Source organism: Carcharodon carcharias, chromosome 8 (genome assembly GCF_017639515.1).
Source record: "Carcharodon carcharias isolate sCarCar2 chromosome 8, sCarCar2.pri, whole genome shotgun sequence".
In the NCBI taxonomy this organism is placed as follows: domain Eukaryota; kingdom Metazoa; phylum Chordata; class Chondrichthyes; order Lamniformes; family Lamnidae; genus Carcharodon; species Carcharodon carcharias.
Window position 1 is genome coordinate 141,315,791 of NC_054474.1, and position 25,967 is coordinate 141,341,757.

General features: G+C 43.3%; 1 protein-coding gene and 1 pseudogene across 2 annotated transcripts in view; both read right to left on the bottom strand.

Moving 5' to 3' along the window:
* akna (AT-hook transcription factor) overlaps nt 1–25,967 on the bottom strand; it is a 209,241-nt gene that overhangs the window by 168,541 nt on the left and 14,733 nt on the right. For both annotated transcript variants that reach the window (XM_041193982.1, XM_041193983.1), the window contains exon 2: nt 11,119–11,230. The gene's annotated coding sequence lies outside the window, so the exon portion shown is untranslated. The remainder of the gene's footprint in view (nt 1–11,118; nt 11,231–25,967) is intronic.
* Nucleotides 5,974–6,309, bottom strand: LOC121281207 (annotated as a pseudogene).

The window sequence follows — 25,967 nt, forward strand, 5'->3', positions numbered from 1 at the left end:
TTGCTTGCTGTGTCCTTCTGAAGATTGTCTAGGTATTTTCTGTATCTTTAGATCAAAGCTCATTATCTCCAGCTGGTTTTAATCATATGACTGATACCAGTGAATCCAAAGACAACATTACACAATAGCAGATAAATGGTGGATAACTGGTCTCTTCAGGTCTCTTTGTGAAGCATTGATCTTGGAGATGAGGAGTCTAAAGGTCTATTAATTATGTGCCTTAAGTATACTTCGAACAATGGTAGATGTGAATTCCACAAAGGGGTGCTGTCTAGGCATGTCCATTCAAGCTAAGTTGCCTACCCTCAATTAAGAGCTTTCCAGAAACTTGACAGATGCTGTCTTGAATTTGCAATGGCCACTTGACTCTTTGGCAGCCACGTTAGCAGCCTTGGGAGTGTCCAGTTCAAACTATAAAGGATGGTTCCAGAAGATTCCACAGGAACACAGGCCAGGTTTGAAGTTATGGAATAGGACATGCCTTCACTGGGCATGACACCTGCAATTTTTACCTCCTCCCACTTGGGGCAGAATTTTCTGCCTGTCAGGCGGGCGGGCCCGACCCAATCTCCAGCGGGCGGGGAGCCGATCCCCGCCAGTGAAGTGGGCCGCACCGCCATTTTACTTGCGCGGGCCAATTAAGGCCTGCCCAGTGTGACATCCGACGGGAAGTGCTATGCACTCCCTGTGTGGGGGGGGGGGGGGATTCCCTAAAAGCGAGAATGCGGTCTTTTGCGCATGCGCACAAAAGAGCGCACATCTCCCTGAGCACAAGTGCTGCCTCAGGGAGATCGCTTACACTTTGAACAATATTAAAAATAGAAAAAAAAATTCCCTAACATGTTCATAATTTACAGATTAACTTTATTAAAATTTTTAACATCCTGCATGAAATCTCATCCCACCTGTGGATGAGGTTTTATGTTTTCTCCATTTGTCGCCGGGGCTCCTGGCCTGCCCGCTAACCTTAAGGTTGGACAGGCAGGTCCTTTAATTGTTTCAATGATCCTGTCAATGGCCTCAATTGGCCTGCAGCTGATTTTGCTGCGCTCCCGCCTTCCTGAAAATTTAAATGGGGGGGGGGGGGGGGGTGGGTTGACAACGGGGGTTCCATCCAACATCATCCCGTTTCGTTTTACATGTCGGCGAGCGGACCCCGCCTTCTGCTCGCCGACGGCAAAATTGTGCCCTTGGTGAAGAGTTGCCCCTGCAGCAATATTGCTGGGATCAGGGGTAAGTGATGTACAAGGTGCTCCACACATGTATAAAGGCCTAAGAACCTTGGCCCTTCATCTTGGTTTTGAGGTGAAACATTTTGTGACATAATGAGCTGAATACTTGTATTAGAGGCAGTACGCCATAGGTTTGCTAGGTTGGTGCTGGGGATGAGAGAGTTGTCCTACGGCAAGAAGCTGAGTAAATTGCATTTATATTCTTTGGAGTTTAGAAGAACGAGAGGTGATCTTATTGAAAGATACAAGATTCTGAAGGGGCTTGACAGGGTAAACACCACTGTTTTCCCCGGCTGGGGAATCCAAAACACGAGGGCCACAGGCTCAGGATAAGGAGCTGATATTTAGAACTGAATGAGAAGAAATTTCTTCACTCAGAGGGTGGTGAATCTTTGGAATTCTCTACCCTAGAGAGTTGTGGATGCTTCATCATTAAATATATTTAAGGCCGGGATAGCCAGACTTTTGTTGTCTCAGGGACTCTAGGGTGGAGAGCAGGTGTTGAAGCTGAAGATCAGCTATGATAAATTGAATGATGAAGCAGGCTCGATGGGTCATATGGTCGACTGCTGCTCCTATGTTATTATGTCACTTGCTCCGTTTAAATGGGTAGAATTTTGCCCTTATTGGGCGGGCTTGGTGGGGGTGGGCAGAAGTGGTCAGGAAGCTGACCGCTGCCTGCGATCAGGACCGGGCCGTGATTTCACGCTGGCGAGCCAATTAAGGCCAGCCCAGTGTGAAATGCTTGCTCCGGCACACAGCACTGCCTGTGTGGTGGGAGTGCGGGCGGGGGGGGGGAGCCAGCACAGAGAGATGAAGATATAAAAAAATTTCAAGAAAAGCATTTTATGATTTAAAAAAAAACATGTCCCCTCATGTGACTCTGTCATGTGAGCAGGGACATGTTAGAAATTAATATGAAAATTTTTGATTTTTTTTTTAAAATGACGGATCGAAACCTCGTCCCGCCCGTGGATGAGGTTTTGCAAAAAATGCAAAGCCCGCTTGGCCTTTTTGCCTGCCCGCCAACCGCAAGATTGGACAGTAGTGAAAAATTTCATTCAGTTAGATTGTTAATGGCTTTTTCATTGTTGGTGGCGTGCTGCCAACTTCCAGCCGACCGAACTATTGTGCGAGTGCGCAATGATGTCAGGACACTCGCCTGGCATCATCGCGTGTCATTTTACACTTGCTCGGGTTGGGCACTCGCCCGCCCGACGAGTGAAAAATTCTGCCCTATGTGTCTTCTGCGAAACTTTCAAATACAAAGTGCAGAATGATCAAACAACAATGGTTAATGAATTGCATGAAGTGAAGCTCACAAGAGCTGGGACACTGAGGTGTGCCATGCTTTGACTGTTCAACCTCAATCTTCGATGTCTCTTCCAAGCAAAGCACACGCAGCTACAGCGCATGAGAAATAAACAACTGAATACGTTGGTTATTCTGCTCAGCAGGCCAAGGAAAGTGCCACCATGAAATCACTGAAGATAAACGCAAAGCCAGATTATAACTCTTGGTGAGAACCAAGCGGCTGGGAATCCACCATGATGTCACCGGCATGAGGCCTTGAGCCACTTTACCTTGCAATGTCCCTTTCTGAAAGCACCAGTATTGCCGAAAGTTGTTTAGTGCGCTGTGTAGCCTGACAAGCTGACAACCGTGCAGGTCTTGACACAATGTTCAATCAGGGGCCTTAATGGTGTTTACTCATGGCTTCCCAAAGGTGCACTTTGCTGAGGAAGTAAGTTTCTTTATGTCAGAATAACAGACTGGCTGGATCAAACATATCAGAATTCCTCCGCCACTTGTCGGATCAGAAGACAAGGTTCAGCACTTTCAATTTGTAACTGATTATTGTTAGGGCAAAGAGAATCGATCCATCTACAACCTTATTGCTCTATTTTATAAGGATTAGAGTTTGTCAGGAGATAACTGAAGCAGAAGAGGTTTGCATTGGATTCATTTGGACTGTAAATTACTTTACATAATGGTCCAATGATCTGAAATTAGTCCAGGCTGAAACATTTCAATCTGATTCTCTGGGCCTTGGTTTACTGTCTCATGTACCTCAGAGAATGCATCAATTCTCTGAATATTGCACTGAAGTGTTAGTCTAGATTAAGTGTTCACGTCCTGGAGTGAATGAACCTTCTGACCAAGGAATGAGAGTGCTACCACAGAGCCATCATCAGTGATAAAAACAAAAAACTGCGAATGCTGGAAATCCAAAACAAAAACAGAATTACCTGGAAAAACTCAGCAGGTCTGGCAGCATCGGTGGAGAAGAAAATCATTGACGTTTTGAGTCCTCATGACCCTTCAACAGAACTAGGTGAATCCGAGAAGAGGGGTGAAATATAAACTGGTTTAAGGTGTGTGTGTGGGGGGGGAGGGGTGTGGTTGTGGGGACAAGCAAGCAGTGATAGGAGCAGATAATCAAAAGATGTCACAGACAAAAGAACACAGAGCTGTTGAAGTTGGTGATATCATCGAGTGCCCTACCATCCATTCTTAATTAGCACATTCGTTTGGATAATATCACCAACTTCAACACCTCTGTGTTCTTTTGTCTGTGACATCTTTTGATTATCTGCTCCTATCACTGCTTGCTTGTCCCTACAAACGCACCAACCCCCTCCACTTCTCTGCCCCCCCCCCCACCCCCACCCTAAACCAGCTTATATTTCACCCCTCTCCTTGGATTCGCTTAGTTCTGTTGAAGGGTCATGAGGACTCGAAACGTAAACTCTTTCCTTCTCCGCTGATGCTGCCAGACCTGCTGAGTTTTTCCAGGTAATTCTGTTTTTGTTTTGAGCCATCATCAGTGTCCATTGTACTGCGTTACCAACCTCTGAGCCTGACAGTTTGATTTGCAGTCAGCAAGGCTTGTTACATTGACTGGCTGTGAATCATACGTTTGAAGAGACCTTCACTGACAGCTCCGTATTTACAGACAGAGCTCCTCTCCTGTACCTGGGGCAATAGCCATCCACTTTCTCAAAACATTAAAACTGGTGTTGGCTTAGCACCAGTCAAACCCAGCTCAAACTGGACTAGTGTTGTACATTTGACTTACCTTTCAACAACAATTGATTGTTTGAAAACAGTTTAATGGACATGAAGGATAACATGATTTGATTTTCAAAAAAGTCTCAAGTTTCATTAATATATTGTATAATTTTATGCATGTTTAAATCTCATGAGGCATATCAGGTTATTTTCAATGTTATGTATCTGATTGGGGTGGGTTGTACATAACTTAATTACTAGGAATTGCTCAATACTGCTATATATCCAGGCCATTATACAGTCCTCTATGTTTTACACTCTACCAAGGGGATAGAAAGCTGTGCAAAGCTCAAGACTCCATACATGTTTTAATAGCTGTAGTAAACCAGCCAAATGCTGTTGATACAAGGTCCCATATAATCAAAAACTCTGTTCCCCAAGTCACATCACAGAATCACAGAATGTTACGGCACAGAAGGAGGCCATTCGGCCCATTATGTCTTCACCGGCTCCCTAAATGAGCATTATGACTTAGTGTCGTTCTCCTGCCTTTTCCCCATGCCCTTGCACATAATCATCTAGCGCCCTCTTGAATGCTTCAATTGAACCTGCCTCCACCACACTTCCAGGAAGTGCATTCCAGGCTCGAACCACTCGCTGTGTGAAAAAGGTTTTCCTCACGACATATTTGCATCTTTTGCAAATCACTTTAAATCTGTGCTCTCTCATTCTCGATCCTTTTACAAGCGGAAACAGTTTCTCCCTATCTACTCTATCCAGCCACCTAATGATTTTGAACACCTCTGTCAAATCTCCTCTTGGCCTTCTCCTCTCCAAAGAGAACAATCCCAACCTCTTCAATCTATCTTCATAACCGAAGTTTCTCATCCCAGGAACCATTCTTGTAAACCCCTTCTGCCCTCTCTCCAATGCGTTCACATCCCTCCTATAGCATGGCATCCAGAACCGTACACAATACTCTAGCTGAGGTCGAACTAGTTTCTTAGATAAGCTCAGCATGACCTCCTTGCTCTTGTACTCTATGCCCCTTTTAAAAAGTCCAGGATACTGTATAAAAACAAAAAACTGTGGATGCTGGAAATCCAAAACAGAAACAGAATTATCTGGAAAAACTCAGGTCTGGCAGCACCGGCGGAGAAGAAAAGAGTTGATGTTTCGAGTCCTCATACTGTATGCTTTATTAACTGCACTCTCCACCTGTCCTGCTACCTTCAATGATGTATGCACATATATGCCCAGATCCCTCTGCTCCTGCACGTCCTTAAGAATTCTACTCCTTATTTTTTATTGTCTCTTCATGTTCTTCCTACTAAAATGAATCACCTCACACATCTCTAATGGAATGATTGAATAACATAGGTCTTCATTGTCAACGAGAAGCATTGAAGCCCACAGGTTTTTCTTTCTAACAAAACTTTAAAGAGGCCAGAGGACAAAGACAATTGTATCTGTGTTTTCTTGATTAGCAAGTGTGCCGCCTCTGGTGATTGCTCTCTCTCGCTACAATATATTTTCAATGTCTACAATGCAACACAACTTCATTACGACATTTCAATACCTCAAAAAACTCATAAAAGCACCAAGATAGGGTGGGATAATAGGTAAGCAGACAAAAAGACAAAATTGAAGTCAATAGAAAAGACGCTTGAGAATTATATCCAGTGTAAAACAGGTTACTGATTCACTATGAGCTCATTTTTAAAAAAATTTTCCAAGCCATAGCTTTATTTGTTGTGTAGATACACTGGTAGTTTATGCAGTGCTGGAGGAAGTCATTGTGGAACTTCTGGGCTACGGGGTGGTCCCTTTGCGGAATCCATTCCTGAATCGGCGATATACCACCTTCAGGTGCCTCATGCGGCCTGTACCAGTTGTGTTTCTCCTTTTGGCCTTAGCACTCCAGTTATACTTCCTCTTTCTCTTGGCAGGGTAGGCACATTTACCGCAGGTCAATTTCTGCAGGTGAAATGCTTTAGACCCACATCGCCAGCAGAGTGTGGGTCTTGTTCCGCCTCTTACCAAATGACGATGTTCCCTTCGTCATTTTCACTGTGTGCTCAACAGCTCATTAATGCACTCCTGCCCTGGCACCCCACAAAGCCCGGTCACAGTAAATTTCCATCAGCAACAACACAAACAGAATCCCAGCCATGATTCCATCCTCTCTTCGAGAGATAATTATGGATGACAAAGGCTACCTAGCCCGGTTTATCACATCCATCCAGAATGACACACGAACATATGCTTTAGGAGGAGTAAGCCATTCAGCCCCTCGAGCCTGCTCTGCTATTTGATAACATTACCTACATGATACCGGTGACTACAACTCAGAAGTTTTGAATTGGCTGTATAAGCAATTTGAGATATCATGAAAGGTGCTGTGTAAATGTAGCTTTTGCCTTTCTTTCATTATGCCTGCATGCAATAGGCAGAGTGACTGTAGCAATGGTGAAATCGGAGGCTCAATGCTGATCCTCTAAGGATAATGAATCACAGAACAATCAACTGATGTTAGGAAAGTAGCTACACTGATGTTAGGAAAGTAGCTACAAAGAAATCACGACATTTACAAAACAATTCAACTCTGTAGCTAATCAAATTACCATTCTGACTTCACTGGCACCAACCCACAATATACCATAAATGGTATCAGCTCCTTCTACACTAATGGCACTATCCCCAGGATTCATCAACCAGACATGTACCAGCAGATTAGGAAAAATGTTGGTTGAATTTTTGATCTGAATTTTTCAGAGAAGAATAATACGTGCCACAAAAATTCAGTACGACCTTAACTCAAGAACTGGGTTGTTTCCTCTTCCCCCAGAAGGTGTCATACAAATTGTGTTGCACGCTGTGAATTTACAGCCTATCTGGGGTGAACCCAGGATGGAAGGATGGAGTAATGTTTCTTTAAACAACCTCCTAGTGATAAATCAGGATTTCATTCCCAGGCTTTGGAAGAGTGATATAATTGGCCACACCAACACCATGGCCTAAGCATTTAGCACGTTGGGTGGGCACGATCAGCAGGACTGGAAGCGGGTGTTGAACCTGCTCCTAGGCACAATCAGCTTCCAACAGCGATTTCACGCTGGCTGGTCAATTAACTGCTGGCCAGCATGAGACGCACGCCGAGAGAGTCTCAGTCCTGCCAGCAGGGACGAGAAGAAGGGGGGGCACTGGGGCCAAAAAGGGTATGGACTGGGGTTTAAATAAGAACTCCCTGAAGGCTGGAAGTCTACGCTCAGTATCTCTGGGAGCTGCTGTAGAACGCGCAATTTTTGACACTTTGCTTGACTGAGATTGCAGCTACTGTCTCCGGAATGTCACCATTGCCCAGAGCCCATGCCAGGCGTGATGGAAATCCCGGAGCCAGTCTGCCCCCTGTTTTTCGGATGAGTGCCTTAGGGTCTTGAAGGAAGCAGGGAGTAACCGTCACGACATCCTGCTTCCACGGGATGGCAAGAGGGGGCCACCTCACGTGACGAAGAAGGCCTGGATGGAGGTGGCAGGCCTGGTCAGCAGCTATGATGTCGTTTGCAGACCATGCATCCAGTGTCAGAAAAGGTTCAATGACCTTTTGTGCTCTGCCAGGGTGAGTACTGATTCTAGTTGGAACTAAAGATACATGTCTTGTGGGTGGCAGCACTTGTTGGTACTCATGGATGTGAAATGCAGAGCCCAATGTGGCGCATAATAATGTGCTTGATAGGCCATGGCTGGCATGTGTGTCAGTGTGATGCATGACAAAGTGCCGGGCAAGTGACGGGTAGGGGGAGGCTGAAATGTCCTGGCATGTTGAGGGGGACTAATGAAAGTATTTTTGTCCTTACAGGAGGAGTCACAATGCGCAGGAGCGAGGATGGACAGGTGGTGGAATACCCAACCTTCTTATTCTAAGCCAGGAGAAGGAGCAAACCCTGGAAGTGTTTTGCGTGGAGCCTGGTCCACTGGTCACGGAGAGGCAGGGGTGTCGGATGAGGGTGAGAGCGCAGTTGGTAGAATGTATGAGAGTTGTAGTGTAGTGGTTGTAAGACTAACATGTGAAGTCCACTTATTCTTGTTGCTCATCCAATCAGAAGTCTTTGCTCAACCAAATGTCCATTCTGAGTAGCAACCAGACTACGTGCACTCTGACTTCGTAATGATATTTGATAGTGACATTTTTGTTTCCTCCCTCAGATGGCACATATTCATGACCCCCAAAGGACCCCAATGGCCCTTTCTTGACATCATAGGATGACGAGCTTCCAGATGCACCCACGTCACATCATTCCTCTGCACTATGCACCAGCACAAATACAGGCACCTCACTGGGCATACACATGTTGGAGCAGATGGTAGTGCACACTGAAGGCACATCACACTCGCCTGAGGAGCTGGTGGAAGGCAGAGAGTCCATAGGGCGCTAGTAGTTGGAGGATTGTTGGATTCCAGGATGAGGCTGAGCCCGGGGCAGATGATGAGACTCCGGAGTCGAGCATCAAGTAGCAGATGCTGGATGTCCAGTGGGAGGCGCGGGAAGATCTGGCAGAGATTCTTGAGGGTCTGTGTGCCATGGTCTCAGTGTTGGAGGAGTCCAATCAGAGTGAGAGCACTGTGTTGGCTCAGAGCTCAGAATGCACAGCCTCTCTCATAAAGAGAGTGGTGGCTCTCATGGAGAGGCAGCTCCAGGAACACAATCAGGGGTTTCTGGGGTTTATTCAGAGCTGCAAGCCCACACACTGGCTGTGACCTCAGCAGATCTCTGCCAGTGTGAAAGATGGATGAGGCACCTAGTAACTCTGCTAGTTTCCCATCTGTAGGCCCTGTCTGGCCAGGAGAGTCCAGCACCATGGCTGGTCACTCCTCAGCCATCGCGGTCTCCTCAGATACCACAGTCACTGGAAGAGGGGTGGAGGAGCTATTGCCATCGTCAAGAGTGCCCTGAGAGGACCCCCGGATGTAAGCTGCAGTTTGTCTGCCAACATGAGCTTGGTTTGAACCTCCCTGCTTACCATAAGATGGATGGGCAATTAGCAGGGACCTGGGACGCTCTCCTGACGTCATTGTGCCCCATTTTGCATTTGAGTGTATCAGTTGGTCACCCTCCCAGAGATTGCAAAATTCTGGCCCATGCTTTGCATCACTGCTGGTTTTTAGTTTCTTACATTTATATTGATGAGGCCCAAGATCCTCAAGCCTCTGGTACATCAATGGATCATGTCATCAGAATTGTGCCTACCTACTTTAGGGCATAATGAAAACATAGACTGTTATTTATATGCTGGTTTAAATTCAAAAGAAAATTTTGAGAAGAGTAAATATTTAATTTTGTGGTACTAAACGTCAGTGATACCCCAAACCACCCACCACCCCAACCCCCACCACTACAACCCCCCACCAACCCCTCATCTCCCCAACCCACCTTCATCATCTTCAGCCCCCAACTCCCACCATCCCCTCCAGCATCCAGTTGGCTCTAGAATTATTACAGGGGTTTCACTTGCCATTTTTCATGCAGCTATTCAGCTGAGAGCACTCTCCTGACAATAGCTGTGGATAAGAACTGCTTTTGACCTTGGGGCAGATTTGTGATTTACTGGCGGGCTTTTCAAAAAAAAAGAAATCTGAAACCATGAAGCTGCTCGAAGTTGGAAGTAGCAACGCAGCAACTGTCAGTGAAGGCCAAGTGCTGGTAAATGGGATTAGGCAGGTAGGTCAGGTGTTTCTCACGTGTTGGTGCAGACTCAATGGCTGAAGGGCCTCTTATGCACTGTGAGATCCTGTGGTTCTGTGAAACTGACCTGACAGAGCGGCTTTAAAAAAACATCGGAACTCTCAGCCTGACGGTTCTGATCTTTTTAAAGCTGGTCCTTCAGGTCTGCATCTCTGGCTGCTCTATCTGGACAATGAAAAACAGCGTTTATAACACCGAGCCCGGGCCCCAGTGTTTCGCACCGTCTACACCCCTTTCTCCCAAGCCCTGATTGAAATTAATTGGCAACAGTTTTGTCTATTCACTTAATCTATCAATATCTCTTTGCAATGTTGCCCTTCCATCTACACTGTTTACAATGCCACCTACCTTTGTGTCATTGACAAATTTGGATCTGCTTTCTATCCCATCATCTATGTCATTAATAAACACAGATTCTTTTTGGATGCTAGTTAGATTCCTGCCCCTTATCCCAATTCGCTGACTGATTCTGCTCAGCCAATTTCCTAAACTAGGTCAATTTTTTACTAGGCACTAGCTTTTTACCCTGATCGTCCTTCATACAATTCAATCCAAACTGTAATTATTAGCTTGTTGAGTGAGGGGTTGGATGAGTGAGTGCAGCTTATTTTTTAGTGTATCAATACATTTGAGGCCATCAACTACACATGAGAAAAATGTATATAAAATTGGATAGCTTTGGGAGAAATGCAACTATTGGCTATCAGGTTTTTCATAAGTGTGAAGAAATAATGACAAGGAGTAAAGCTACAGAGTTCAGAGAGTTCAAACTATTGCCCACCTCCTAATGGCCCATACCAAATTTTCAAAACATGGGAGAGGAAAACCAGGGAATTATAGTTCAACATCTGTTGTTGGAAAATTACTAGACCCTTTAATTAAGGATAGGGTGACTAAACACCAAAAGTTTGCAGCTGATTAGTTGGAGCCAACACATTCGCAAACTTAGTGAAGAAGGATTGTACAGACTCAAAACATTAACTCTGTTTCTCTCTCCACAGATGCTGTCAGACCTACTGAGAACAAACGTTTATCGAATATTCACCTGTGTGGTCACAAAGTTTGAGTAGAGTATTGTTGAAGTGCTAAATCTAATTGACAAATCACAAACACAAGAGAAATCAGTCTTACCTTTAATCCATTGTTGTTTCTTGAATTGTGCAATCCTGAGTTAAAAGGTCTTTGTACTCTTCATAGTTTAGTTAACATCCTTGCACTGCATCCATTTTAGTACACAGAGAACCTAGTTTAACACACACAGTGGAAAGAAACTTAACAGTGTTGGCTGGTTGGATGTAACCAAATTGAAAGCTTTTGTCATAATCCTCAGTCACTTTTTGTCACAATCATCCCAAGTGTAAGGTTATTACTGAGGTGCAGTTAATAATTCACTTACTACTTCATCTGAAGTACTCACTGAAAAACTGGTGGAAAATTCAATGAAATAGTCTTCCCAAGGTTCCCGAATCGTCTTGGTTTCAATATGCTCCAAAAATGAACTCTCTCCCCATTTTGTGAGCAAGGAATCGTAGATCTCTTTTGTAAACCCATTACCAATAAAGTGCCCCATTTGAAAGGGGTATCACTCACCCATTGTAACAGAAACAAAACAAAACTTCAAAAGAAACTTAATAACCATCATTGTCAGGATTGATAATGCACTCCAGTGTACCTACAGCAGATGGACTGTAGCTGTTCAAGGCAGCGGCTCACTGCCACCTTCTCAAGGGAAATTAGGGATGAGCACAAATGCCAACTTGGCCAGCAAGGCTCACATCCCATGAAAAAAAGAGAAAGTCTCATTCCTTCAGATTGTAATTGCTGGATATTTTTAAAATGTCACGTTCAAAATGTTGACATTTCCTTTCTGTCTCTCTTGTATCTTAATCTAATCGTTCCTACAATCTCTCTATTTTTCTTTCTGTATCTGATTTGACATTGAATTCACCCACTTTAATTTACACTTCCTTCTCAGTCCTTACACTGTTAACGTCACAATCTTTTATTCTGATTGATTACCGAGATATTCAGTTGCTTGTCCTGTTCACTCACGTGCCAGGCGCTGTGTTCCCATGATGCAACATTTTCTACTCGCATTCTCAGCAACTTTCCATGAAAAAACTATTTAAAAACCTAAACATGCAAGGACAAGTCTAACTAACGGCACACGCCGTTGGTTGCCCTGCCACAGCAAATTATGGCCCATTGTGTATAGCAAGGTCAACATTTCCTTCCCACTGTTAGGTCAAGAGTTAAAATAATCCTGTAGGCTCTGTCCACTAGGAAGGTTTGTGCAGCAAATTTCTGAAATCTCTCTTGTCATCTTGTATGTATGTATTTTACATACCATGAATTTGCAAGATGAATATTCTGGTGATTTAACTATTAGCTTTACAAATCACTTTACAAAAGCAAAGCTTCCCTCAGAAAAATGAGTGGAACTGGTCCCATCTCATTCTTTGCATAACACAGAAAGCAAATAATTCCCTCAGCAACACAAAATACGTTCACTCAATTTTTATAGACAGAGATAGCAAATGCCTCACAAATAATTCATAGATGCATAAATACACATGTAGCCTTGAAGGTACAGGATAAAGAACGGAGAGGATTTATGAAACCACTAGTAGATATGTTACCTACGAGCATGAATGGGATGTAACGTTTGGGGATGTAATTCACAAGTACTGTTGAATGCTCTACAAACTCATTCACGAGACATTATCAAGAAGTACTTTTTCACTCAGAGATAGAGAACCATGTATCTAAGTTTCACAATGACACTATTGGTGGAACAGTAAATAGTGCAGACGAGAGCAGAAAGTTGCAAAGGGTCATCACAGTTTAATTGAGTAGGTAGATGGCATTCAATGTGCGAAAGTGAGAGATTATTCACTTTGGTGATAAGCTAAGAACAGTAGATAAGTAGAAATCAATAAAAGCTACTAGACAGGTACAAAAAATAATTTAAAAGGCGAATTGAATGTTGGCCTTTATCACAAGAAGGCTGGAATACAAAGGGGTAGAAGCTATGTTACAGCTGTACAGGGCTCTGATTAGACCTCATCCAAAGTATTGCATTCAGTTCTGGGTATGCACTTCAGAAAGGATATCCTGGCTTGAACCAGGATGCAGTGCAGATTTATCAGAGTTATACCAGGGCTAAAAGGGCTAAATTATGACAACAGATTGCACAGGCTTGTATCCTCCTTGAATATAGAAGAGTGAGTGATGTAAATCAGGTGTTTAAGATGATCAAATATAGTTGATAATGGAAATTCCCCCTGTGAGGGAGTCAGAACAAGGGGGGTATGAGCAGCAAATTAGCACAAGCTAATTTAAGGATGATGTCAGAGAGCATTTCTTCACACAAAGGGGCATGGAAACCAGGAGCCCACCTCCACAAGAAGCTGTCGAAGCTGGTGCTCAATTGAAAATCCCCAAACTGAATTTGATAGATTTTTGTTAAGCAAGGTTATTATACTTTAGAGAACCAAGGCATGTAGGTGGAGTTAAAGTACAGATCAGCTGTGATCTAATTGAATGGTGAAGGCCTGAATGACCTATTCCACTTCCTACTGTTTGTTGTCTAACCTCAGCTGTGATGCCTCATGAAATTCAAAACATAAACTTCACAGAATAACAGCATCATGTACTTAAATTGTCCTGGGGTACAAATAAAACTGCACTTGAATTTCGAGTTTACTCTTAGAGCAATATGAGTGGTGAAATTGGACACAGGCAGGGAAACAAACCAGGTAGAATTTTGCCAGCCATTATTCCACATGTCCAATATTCAGACCTATTCAACCCAATGAAATTAAATACTGAGTGGCATGATAACAGGTGGCTGATAGGTATTGCCTATGCTACGTCCATGTCCAATTGCATCCCCGCTTAGTTTAAGGATTGAAATGTGTTTGTGCCCATCCTCTTTTATTCTATCCCAAAATGAATGCAACATCTAGTAACACACAATTGCTTTTTAAAGTAATTCTTTGTGGGAGGTAGAACTTTTTCAAAATGGTGTGGCAGTATTTCACTGACACCAAGCTACATAAAAACATTAAGAGAAATAAAAGGTTGTTCATGCCATAACTTGGGAGTTCTCTACTCAGTGTGAACTAAATCCTTAAGAGTTACGCATGATTTTAACTTAAAACAACCATTGAGAAGGCAAGTCTTCTGACAATTCTCCCCCTTAGGAAATTACATTTTATTTATAAATGTTTAATATTGTTGAAATGTGGCATTGTTACAGACAGAATTGTATATAAAAGCTATACTCATATTTTCATAGAATGAAAATGTTATTGTTTTTTAGAAAGAAAATGTTGTGCAACAGAAGGCAACAAAAACACTTAACACTTCAATTGACCCAGTATCAGATCTCATTCCTGTCCAGCCAGCTGAGATTAGCTATCTGGAACAGGTGAAGATTAAAGAGGAGAGTATGATGAAGAAAGACAGGATCTGAGAAACAGGGTGGGAGAAAATAATCAAGAAGAGAAACTTACCTCAGGGGTCTTTGTCAAAATTGAGAAAGATTGACAGAAATGATACTGTGAACAAGATTAGTGACAGGTCAGATGTTTAAAAACCTGGCAGTAGATGACACCACCTCTGACAGGTTAACATTGATTACCCGGTGGCTTTAAAATAACCAGCCCACCTCCAGAAATTGGCAGCTGAATAGCAGTAGGTGGAGAATAGGACTGTTGATGGAGAAAATGCCATCAAAAGGTCGATGAGCTAATCATTAAAATTAGCCAAAGGCACCTGCAACCTACCAGCAGTGTTGTGGGTGGTCCAATACACAACACCAGGGTTAACGTCCCTACTTTAAAGAGACGTGCAGGAAAGTAACAGGATCTCCAACATCAAATAATGATGGGCAAAGGGGCACAAGGGTTGCATCGTGTTGTAGGATGTGTGGTGTCACATTCTGTAATAATAATGGGAGTCTTATACTGCAATGGTGGAAATTAGTTGACAGAATATGTCATGGCCTCTTCACACATCACCACGCTAAATAAATACTGCTCAAATAAGCATTCTAAGAATTGATAGATTTATAAAGTTTACTGATTCTGTTTTGCAGAGTGATTTGCAATCTTTAATTTTGGGGCCTCTTGTTCATGACCTATCGGTATAATGTTTTATCCTTAAGGCAGAAAGCAATCCGACATGTTTACAATGTCTGTCATCACTCTAAACATAAAGACCAGCAGATCCGTAACTCTGAATAACAGGAGCTGGCAGCTCACAGCCACTGTCTCATTCAAAAGCAATGCCTGCATCACATGGGAGCACAATTTTTATTTTAAATTCCCAAATCAACACTCCAAGCAACACTTGTAGACAAAAGAAAATCGCGCCGGATTTAACATTGCGCCCTGTGCTGAGATTACCTCACAGTGTTCTTCCTTTTTGCATAAGCATACCAGGGTGCATGACTCCAAAACTCAATTTGGTTGGTTCCAACAACTGGAGAGCTCCACTAAAACACTGCAGAATAAACCCACAAAGTAAGGCAAGACATAGGGTCATCACTGGGTTTAATTCGGTAGTTTGGTAAACTGATTACAATAAACCCTTCCCTCCTCTAGGCATCCTTAGCCACAAGACAGAGGAATGACTGAAGGTACAATCAAGGTACAGTGGTTAGTTTAGTTGGCTAGAAGGCTAGTGTGTGGGTCAGGTTAACATCAACAGTATGCAGCTCAATCCTTGTTCCAGCTGAGATTGACTCAGGGAGAGGAGGCAGGCCCTATCTGTAGTAAAAGATCATTGCAATTCGCAGTGGTTGTAGCAAATAATTGCCAAGGCCCTGCCTTCAGGCAGAGAACTGAAGATTCAAAGAAGCATGATCCTTTCACCAGACAGGAAGAAGTGTACAGGGTAATAAATGCAGACCTAGAATTTTAAAGATTATTTTCCCTCATGAAGTGGGGAAGCGTTTGACTTGCTACATAATTCTATTGTGACACCAAGTAGGTTACAAAGATGCACTGGGAGAAACACAGCTTGATATAGGTATTTGATCTAAATTCCCACTTGATATACATATATGCACTGATACCAGCAAATCCTGTTCTTTCTTATCATTATTTGTGAACAACGATCAGTACATCAGATCAGTTTTCTGTGATGTACTGGCATTGTCTCTGGTGGCTGTCCAGACTATAAACCATTGTGGAGTTATGTTGGCTCTGAATGAAACAGGAATCAGTCATTGAAGTGTGTATAGTTCCAGTCTTCAGGGGAGCTATATTAAGGAAAGTACTTTTGTGTATTGTACTGGATGGGAATACACAATTCAAAAATTACCAGAAGAGGGCAATGCATCAAATATATATCATTCAAGAGAGTTAAGGTCAATGAATTTTTCACCTACCTGTGCATGGATATTGCTGGACTATACCTCTCAGGTATATAAAAAAAACAAAATTTAGCCAAGTCTGCTTCTTTGTGAGAATTTTGTGGAGTACATTAAAAATCTTGCAAAAGTTAACAAAAGCAATGTTGTTGAGTACTATAATATCCTGTGATCTTATATAAAGGACACATATGTTCCTCACGCCAATAAAATCGGGCCTGTTTCTTTTTGACAGATACATTAACACCTATTATGTTGTGTACGTAGTTCTCAGATCAATAGGAAAATTCTCCTGAAAAAAGAGACAAGGGGTTCATCACCACAGCAAGATTACATGCCGGAATACCCTGGTAACAAGGAGTCCAGGCATCCTCACTGAGGTGTTAGATCACATCACAACCATGACTACACTTCAAAAGCAATTCACTGATGGTAAAGTGCTTTGCAACATCCTGAAGTATTGAAAGATGCTACAGAAATGCAATTTCTCTCTTTGTGAAACAACACTCGAAAATGCCAGAGTTTGGTTAAGTTGTATTGACTTCAAATCCATAATAAGTCTGTCGGTCAAAAATTTATTTCCCTATCCTTCGTAGCAAATAAAGTGCCAAGGGCAGTTACGCTTACTTAATGTGCATTCAATTGGTTTTGCATCAACAAAATATTTGTAAGCAATAAATCTCAAAAAATTGTATTAATTTGACAGTCTCCCACTACCAGGCCTGAATTACGGGGCTAAAAAAAATTTCAAAACGAATCTCTGCAGAAAACAAACGTGACACTTTTGCCTAATGGCTGATCGTAATGACAAGAATATAGGGGCATCGGTCATTTGTTAAAACACCATCAGAATATCAATAAAATCTTTACTATGAAATAGTGAACAAACTACACAGTGCCATTACATTCTTCACAGCACTGAAACCACACAATCCCATGAATGTAGACTCAGCGAGAAATTGTAATGAGTTGAATCATTTGAAACAGTACTCACTAAGTCCACTTCTGAAGAGTTCACCTGCTGGTTACACAATCAGATTTCTGAATATTAAATAAACACAAATCTCTCTTTCATAACATTTAATTGGATTTTACTCACAAAATCTATAACTATTGCAGAGATGTAGATGGAGCGCTGCACAGTCCTAATCGCTGCCACTAACTGGCGGGGAACTAAGGATGATGTGTTGGTCAAGGGTCACTGCACATCTCCCTGATGAGGTTTGACATCCTTTCATTCCTAATAATGCTGGCTCTTAATGTTGGCTTAGTATCCCTCAGGGCCTACATCTGTCACACACGCAAACAGATCAGCTACATAATGGATCCACTGCCTGGCCCAATGTCATAGTCATGTGGTGTAATAAAGGCAGCCATTTTGTGCATCCAACCAACAACGGTAAAAATCAGCATTCCTAACAGCTAAAAACTAGTGTTTTATTCATTGGTATCATAGCGAGCGGAGGACACATTGTCACCTGACTTTGATTACACAATTTACTACAGCTGAAAGAATTTTTTGTTCTTCAGGCACCAAAAAGTACAAAATAAATGGAACATAGTAGCTGCTTGGAAAGAAAGGGAGGAAATTGGAGGATTTAAAAAGAGCTCTTATGAAAAAGGAAATTAGGGCATTTTCAATCACCAAGTACAACCCTTCCGATTAATAGGCAGGCCGACTAACAGTTGCTTGTGTTATTGGTGAGGCTGCTTTGTCAGGCTGAAGCCTGAGACATCTCTCAAACTTCTTCTCCTGGCCTAACTCAGGGTGCCAATAGGTAGGATTTGGAGTTTTGTGGGTGTGATTTAACGTCCATAATGAATAAACCATAGCACACCTTTTCCTTTAAAGGTAAATAAATTGTGTTATATGCTTATTGACTTTGTTAGCAATTTCAGAGTTCAGATTCATATTCAGATTACTATTTTAATAGACTTGCCCAAAAATAAGTTTATTGCACCATCTAAAGAGTAGGAAAATGTTGTAAGGAACATATTTTTTTATTTCTGTTGAGATTGATGTAAAGAACATATCTTTTTATTTTCTGTTGGATTGTAGATTAAAATTACAATGGCTGCAGTTTGAAAGACATGTCCACTGAAACAAGATGAGATATATATATAATATTGCAGTCCTGGAACGGAGTGTGCCATGAAAGACAGGATGGTGCTGGAAAGCAGTCCTGAACCAAGGGTGCTGCCTGACAACAGCATTTTAATTGGCCCCTGACCAGGTGACCAGCGTTTGTGTGAAGAGTAGGGCAGCAGAATAGCTCCTAGCCTGAAAGGAAAAAGACCTAAAACCTCCCTCTCCTGTGTGTGTAAGATTCCAGTAATTCTACAATAATAGCTGGTTGGCTTTTTCTCCGCATATCTCTATAGCCTGCTCTCTCTCTGAAAACCTCTGTCAAAGGGGAAAATCATCATTAGAGACATTGAAAGGCAAGTGTTCAACCAGTGAAATAAATACCATCTCATGTCATCGATCAAAATCAACCTATCAAATCCTGTACTCCAGAATTGGTGCTATTGATCTGTTTTATCCCACCCTTAAAATCCATGATTTGTGCGTCTTCTGTGTCGCGCGTGTGTATGTGTATAGGGATTTAAGGAGGGGGCAGAGTTTAAGTTATAGTGTTAGAAGTTAGCAGTTCATATTTGTTTCTTTTGCCACTGGTTAATGACAGTTTGTTCAATTAAACAGTTATTTACTTATTAAGTTTACAAACCTGATGCTCATATTCTGTTAACCTAAATTAACCAGTAAGGTAGAATTGGGGCAATCAAATGGTTTGGTCAAACTTTTCACATTTGCCGTGGCTCGGGGAACAGTGGGATTTGATATTACAGCACACTATCTCCAATGAGTCATGACAATGTTTTCACTTGATAACTCCTGACTCAACAACTTGTACATATTTTCCAATTTTAATCAAATAAACCATCCTTATGTTGGTGGGGGGGGGTGGGGGGGGGGTGGGGATGCAATAAAGCCATGTTACAATGCTCTAGAATTTATTATTTCAGATCTTAGTGGAGGGAAAACAGGCAACTATACCTGTAAAACAATAATTTGGCTGACAATATAGTTCTTGAAGATATTTTATTCACTGAGTATAATTGATGAACTGGTGACATAGTATTCTAGATGATCTGAGTGAGGGAATGCTCTGATCCTTCACATTGTTGGGATTATCCCTGGGGTTGCCATTTTAGTAGCTATTTCTGAGCAAGTTGATGAACGCCTTAGAGCCGATTGCTTGCTCACCTTGTCACAGATGCCATGTAACCCTTAAAGAAAGTGGTCATGGACAACAGCCTTCTAAAGCCCTCTCAACAGTAACAATATATATTTATATAGTGCCTTTAACATAATGAAATGTCCCAAAGATGCAGTATTAAGCAAAGTATGACACAGGGACGCATAAAGAGATATTAGGTAGATGACCAAAGAGGTTTGGTCAAAGAGGTAGGTTTTAAGAAGTGTCTTAAAAGAAATATCAAAGTAGAGAAGCAGAGAGGAAGTTTCAGAGTTTGGCAGCCAAAGGGGCAACCACCAATGATGGTGCAACGAAAACTGGGAATGCACAAGAGGCCAGAATTAGGCCAGTGCAGATATCTTGGGAGGTTGTGGGATTGGAGGAGAGTGCAGAGATGGGCAAGACCATGGAGGGATTTGAAAACATGGATGAGAATTTTAAAATCAAGGCATTGATTTGAAAGGGGGCCAATGTAAGTCAGCGATCACAGGGATGATAATGAATGGACTTGCTGCAAGTTAAGACATGGGTAGCAAAGTTTTGGATGACCTCATCAGGGTAAAATGTGGGAGAGCAGCCAGGAGTGCATTGGAACAGCCAGCTCTAGAGGTAAGGAAGGCATGGGTAAGGGTTTCAGCAGGAGGGGAGCTGACGCTGGGGAAAAGCCAAGCGATATTTTGGAGATGGAAATAGGCGATCTTAGTAATGAATGAGAGGTCAGAAGTTCATCTCGGGATCAGTTGTGACATCAAGCTTGGGAACAGGCTGGTTTAATCTCAGACTGTTGACAGGGAGGGGAATGGAGTTTGGGGCGGGGAGCGAAAACAATGGCTTCAGTGTTTCCAATATTTAATTGGAACAATGCAGCCAATTTGGTAAGTAATTCTGGAATATTTGCATCAGGACGTCAATGGGGTAAAGTACAATGTGAGGAGTATATATGTGCAAGTTAAAAATGCTATGGGCCAGAATTTTACGCCTTGTGGGGCGGGCACGGGTACAACCTGGATGAACGTGAAATAGCGCGAGATGACGTTGGGCCAATGTCCCGACGTTATCCCGCACACAAGCAATCTTCAGGTTGGCGGGCGCATGCAGGTGTTGGAGCCACGCCCACCAACAATTAAAGGGCCATCTAAGGCCATTAAAAAGCCAACTGTACTCAATTTAACATTGCCCACGTGATTTCGCACTCATCGCAGGAGAAAACTGGCAGGCGGGCGGCCCACTTTTAACAAAACCTCATCCAAGGGTGGGATAAAAAGGGTCAGCAGCATTGCCAGTGTGAGTAGTGAGGAGTTTAGGAGATAGCTTGGGGCTGGTTGCTTATTTGAACATGACAGCTTCACCTCAGTTCAGGGCTTCCTTGTTAGCATTTCCAGGTTTCATTTCAGGACTCATTGGTGTCTCCAAGGCCCCCGGAGGATTTTGACCCTTCCAGGCACCAGATAGTCTTTGTTACTCTGGTAATTGGGATTGTGCTCTCTGCTTGTGGCACGTCCTCTGAGGAGGAAGAAAGGGGCAGAAGGGAAAGGAGGCCAGATGTCCCTATGCAGCTTCCAAGGGGAGGAGCAGAGGTGCAGGCACAAGGTGTGCATGGTTAGCAGGTAGCCAAAGGCAGAAGGGGCCGCAAAAGGCGTCACAATCCTGCTGCCAGGGTTTACAGGCAGCGATGCAGCTACCCAATATGTCTGAGGTGCAATGCCCAAAGGAGGCTCCACCTCTCTAGGGAGATTGTGACCTCCATTTGTCAGATGATTGGGCCTGAGATCAGCTCCGACTGTGTGGGTGGACACCCCATGCCAATGGCTCCGGAGGTCACAGTGGGCCTCAACTTCTATGCCTCCAGCTCTTTCTAGGGGGCAGTGGGGGATCTTTATGGAGTGTCCCAATTAACTGTCCACTGTTGTGTCAAGCTGGAGGCTGATGCTCTGTTCAGGCGGGTAATGACATTTATTTATTTCCGAACGGACGAGGTCAGTCAGCCAGGCTGAGTGAGCCAGAGGCTTTGTAGTGATTGCTGGGCTCCCCCCCCCCCACCGTCTAGGGTGCCCTCGACTGCATACATGTGGCCATCAAGGCGCCAGTGGGTGAGCCCGGTGCCTTCATCAACAGGAAGGGCTTCCACTCCATGAACGTGCAGATAGTGTGTGATCACAGGAAGCAGATTCTGCAAGTCTGTGCAAGGTACCCAGGCAGCTCCTATGATGCATACATCCTTAGACACTCACTGGTGCCAAGGCTGTTCACTGCTCCAGCTCAACTGGGTGGATGGCTGTTGGGTTACAAGGGTTATCCCATGAAAAGGGGGCTTCTGACGCCTCTCCATTACCCAAGAACAGAGGCAGAGCAGCATTTTAATAGGAGTCATGTCTCCACAAGGGCCGTGATAGAGAGACCGTGATAGGTCTTCTGAAGATGCGCTTCGGATGCCTGGACCGTTCAGGGGAAGCGGTTGTCACTGATAGTGTTTATATGTCCCTCTCTCCACGATCTGGCTCTGGCAAGGGGAGACCCACTGGTGGAAGAGGATCTTGAGGCATCTCTACAGGCCACAGATGATGAATCCAGTGGTGTCGAAAGAGGAGCGCGGTGAGGAGAACGGTGTGGGCACGGAGGCAGATCTCTGGATCCTTCAGAAAGGCAGGGACACCAGGGATGCCTTGATCCAACACTCCCTCAGCTAGGCAAAGATCTGCTTCCATGTCATACCAGGGCAGCTGCCTCCATCCCAGATGTTTGAAAATGGGTGTGGGGTTTGCTATATGAACCAGTGCCCATTCATTGAAATGCAGGCAGAATGCCTGTGCTGTCTGTTCATTTTCTGCACTGCACATTGGCTGTGTGCATCAACAAGGGGCCCAAAATCATAAGGTGCTAGCACCTAGAACCAGTCTGCACCACTTAAAGGACAGGTGCATTTTGGCTGGAACAAGTGCTGGGAGTCATGGAGCAAATGAATCTATCCTAAGAAACAGTGAGGAATGGCACAACATGGGAGAATGCGGGCCCCAAGATTTTTGGACTAGAGATCTTGGGGGAGGAGGTGAAAAGGTTACTATCCAGACACACACTCAAAGACACTCAAAGGAGCAGATAGTCATGGAGGTCAATGTCCGCTTCTGCCTTAGTTGTGTCTGGAGCACAGACAAATATCTGTATCCTGCTAACATTTGTATGGGTAGCACTAGCTACCAGGCATGACCTGTCGAGATGGTAGTCCTGATAATGAATACTTTGAAACAGAAAGAATACCTTCTGTTTACAAAGAAATACAAAGAAACTTTTTGAAACAAAAAAAAAATCTAAAGATGAGTCTTGAAGGTTTCAAGTGATGGGGCTGTGACATTTCCTTTGGCTTGTTCCATTGTGGGATTGTCCTTGGGAGGAAAGATTGTTGATATACTGTCTTGGAAAAAATTGTATTTGTAGTTTGTGGGGATGGCTACCTTGTGTTTTGTCATCGCTGGAGGGAAGAAGATACTTTTTTCTGTCAATTCCCACCAGATCATTCTATATTTTATAGAACATGGTCAGTCTTTTATTTTGATTCCTGACCAGACCCTCAGGTTTTTGGTATGGTCCAGTTAGGAACCGATAACATATTGTTCAAAGTAGACAAAGTTTGAGATTCAAGAAACTTGCTAAGGGAATAAAGCCACGAGATTCCACAGGTTTTGAACAAACAAAAACAAACCATACTATACAAGGTCAGAAAGATAAAACAATCTACAATATCTATCTTCTACTCCAACATTCAATTATTATGAGGTACATGTGAAGTAACAGGCAAACTGTGGTCAAACACACCACACTGCACAATAAAACGCAGATGTGACGAAGACAGATTCCACGGATTTCTAAACAACCCACCCAGACGTCAGTAAACACAGTCAACCAATCTCACTGAAGCTCTGTCTCTTTCACTGGGGATTCCAGTCTTCATCTTCAAAGATTTCATCTTAGAATTCTCTCCAAAAGTCGCTCCAACTCGGACAGCCTCAATGACGGCCCGCCTCACAGGATTTCAATCTAGTCTCCCTAGACTCCATTCCCCTGCAGTCCCAAGCATCAGCCCACAATCACAACTTTAGCTCTTGGGCCACACTGAACAGAATACTACTGCTCCAAAGGGGTACCTTTGCCCCAAAGGCCCACATCATGGAGTCACCAACCTTCTGCTGACTTCTTCAATCTTCAGGGCTTCTCATTAGCTCTCTTCAATTACTAGGGCTTCCCCTGAGCCCTCATCACTTAAAGCCTGCCAACCGCAGCCATTTTTCTGCTTGGAGTCACTTTCTCTACTCTTCTTTCTTCTTAACTGGGGCCTCTCCTTGTCTCCTCTCCCTGTCCTCTTTCCCTGTCTGCTGCCTAGGACTCTTCTCAGCTATGGAGCTCCACTACCAGTCACATGATGCAAACTTCACAACCCACAACTCATAGTTTGCACACACTTCCAGCTATTCAACCATGACAGCCACATCACCCAAACAGTTTGCACCACAATCAATGACACACTTCCCTCTCTTGCAGGACAAGGTGATGCAAAAATGGGACTAAACAGGAGTGGGACAGGTGCAGCTGCATGTACTAACTCCCATGGAGGAGATGGTGGGAGCCAATATTGGAATCGCCATTGCTGAGTCTGTGACTGGCTGTGGGAAATATCCTCATACTTCATCCTTCTTCTCACAATCCACTTGCCCCTCATCACACATTCTCTCTTGATTTACAATTGCAAATTGTGTAAGTATGGACTTTTTACTTTCCCCTGCAACCCTGACCCCATCACAAACTTACCTTTGTAACTTTGGTTCTTCAGGTTCTGAAGATGTGAAACCTGGCCAAGCAGTGGAGGAATACCAAGAAGATAGTGATGATGAAGGCACAACACCTTCACTTAATTTCACAATCAACCACCAGCTCCAACATTGACAAGGTCCATACTTTAGAAGGTGGAGACAGGATATGCACGTGTTGAGAAACTGGGCACTGGAGCATTTCTGCAAAGGCAGAGGGCAAGGATAGCACAGATGCCAGCTCACCGGAGATCGAGGTTGCACATGGGTTCTGGAACAGAGGATTCAGATAAGGATTTCGATGGAGCAGCTGCAGAAGAACGTCAATGGATATGCAAAACAAAATGCTCACTGTGCTTTGGGTAGCCTGGCAGAAAGCCTGCAGTTTGCCTGGTCAGCAGCCTTCCACGAGCCATGCTGCAACCACTGGGGTAATGCTGCAGAGGAACACTAGGACAGGCAAAGGCACATGGAAGGCAGGCACTATGGGAAGACACAAGGGTAATTAGTTTACAGTTGTACGTAATATGGCATAATTCAATTTACAAATTTGGTTTGGAATGTACATTTTGTGGCAGATTTTGTCTTTGCATTGTGGCCAAGTGGACGATGTGGTGGTCAATGACAGGGGGAAGATAACGTATGGAACTGTTGGTGAATAGGGAATTAAGGTTGCAATTATTGGTATCACATTTGAATTAGTCCTTGGACAGCTAAGGCAGGAAGGGACTCCCCAAGCACTTAAACGACTTGAGTTGTGGAGATATGACTTTCGATTGTGAAAGCACTTGATCATCATTGCGTACAAGTCTCTAGAAAGCTCACAACCCATACTGTGAGCCCATCATAATAGCAAATAAAGCATTCAGATGTATTGCCACGAGGATCCACAAAAAATATCTTTGTGTGGTCGTGTTTTGTATGAATTAGACTTATATCACTCTTGAGTGGAGTGAAACCTTCCCAATACAGATTAGGCCACAAGTTACCCAAAAGAGAGATCCAAATACTATTTGACGTGGAAACAAAACCACAGTCCACACAAAGACTTCAAAAAGTACTTTATTTAAACTATACACATAATAGGCTTCTAGGTAAGTATAGCTCCCTTACAGACTATTCCAACTTTCTACAGTCTCTGGCACATGACTACTGATGTCACTGTTACATTATGATACACATCATTACCTCATTACCATAACTATTCATCTATTATGCTACACTGGGTTTATGCCTCTTCCGGAATACCCTCTTCGGTCTTAGTTTGCTTGCATGGTAACTTGATAAGAGGCCCTGGAACAGGTTCAGATGAAAGTCATTTATTGTTACCTAGCTTAAAAGCCCTAGTAACCTCGATAAGCTTAGAGAGCTGGGGTTTTTTTTACTGGAGAAAACTATAGACTTTGTAGAGATTTGATAAAAATATTATTAAAAGATTGAAGCTACTAGATCAATTCCATGTGGGCAGGCTATTTATAGTGGCCAGGGTTAGAAAGTACGCATGAAACATGTGTATAAGTTGCACAAGCTAAAGAACTAGGA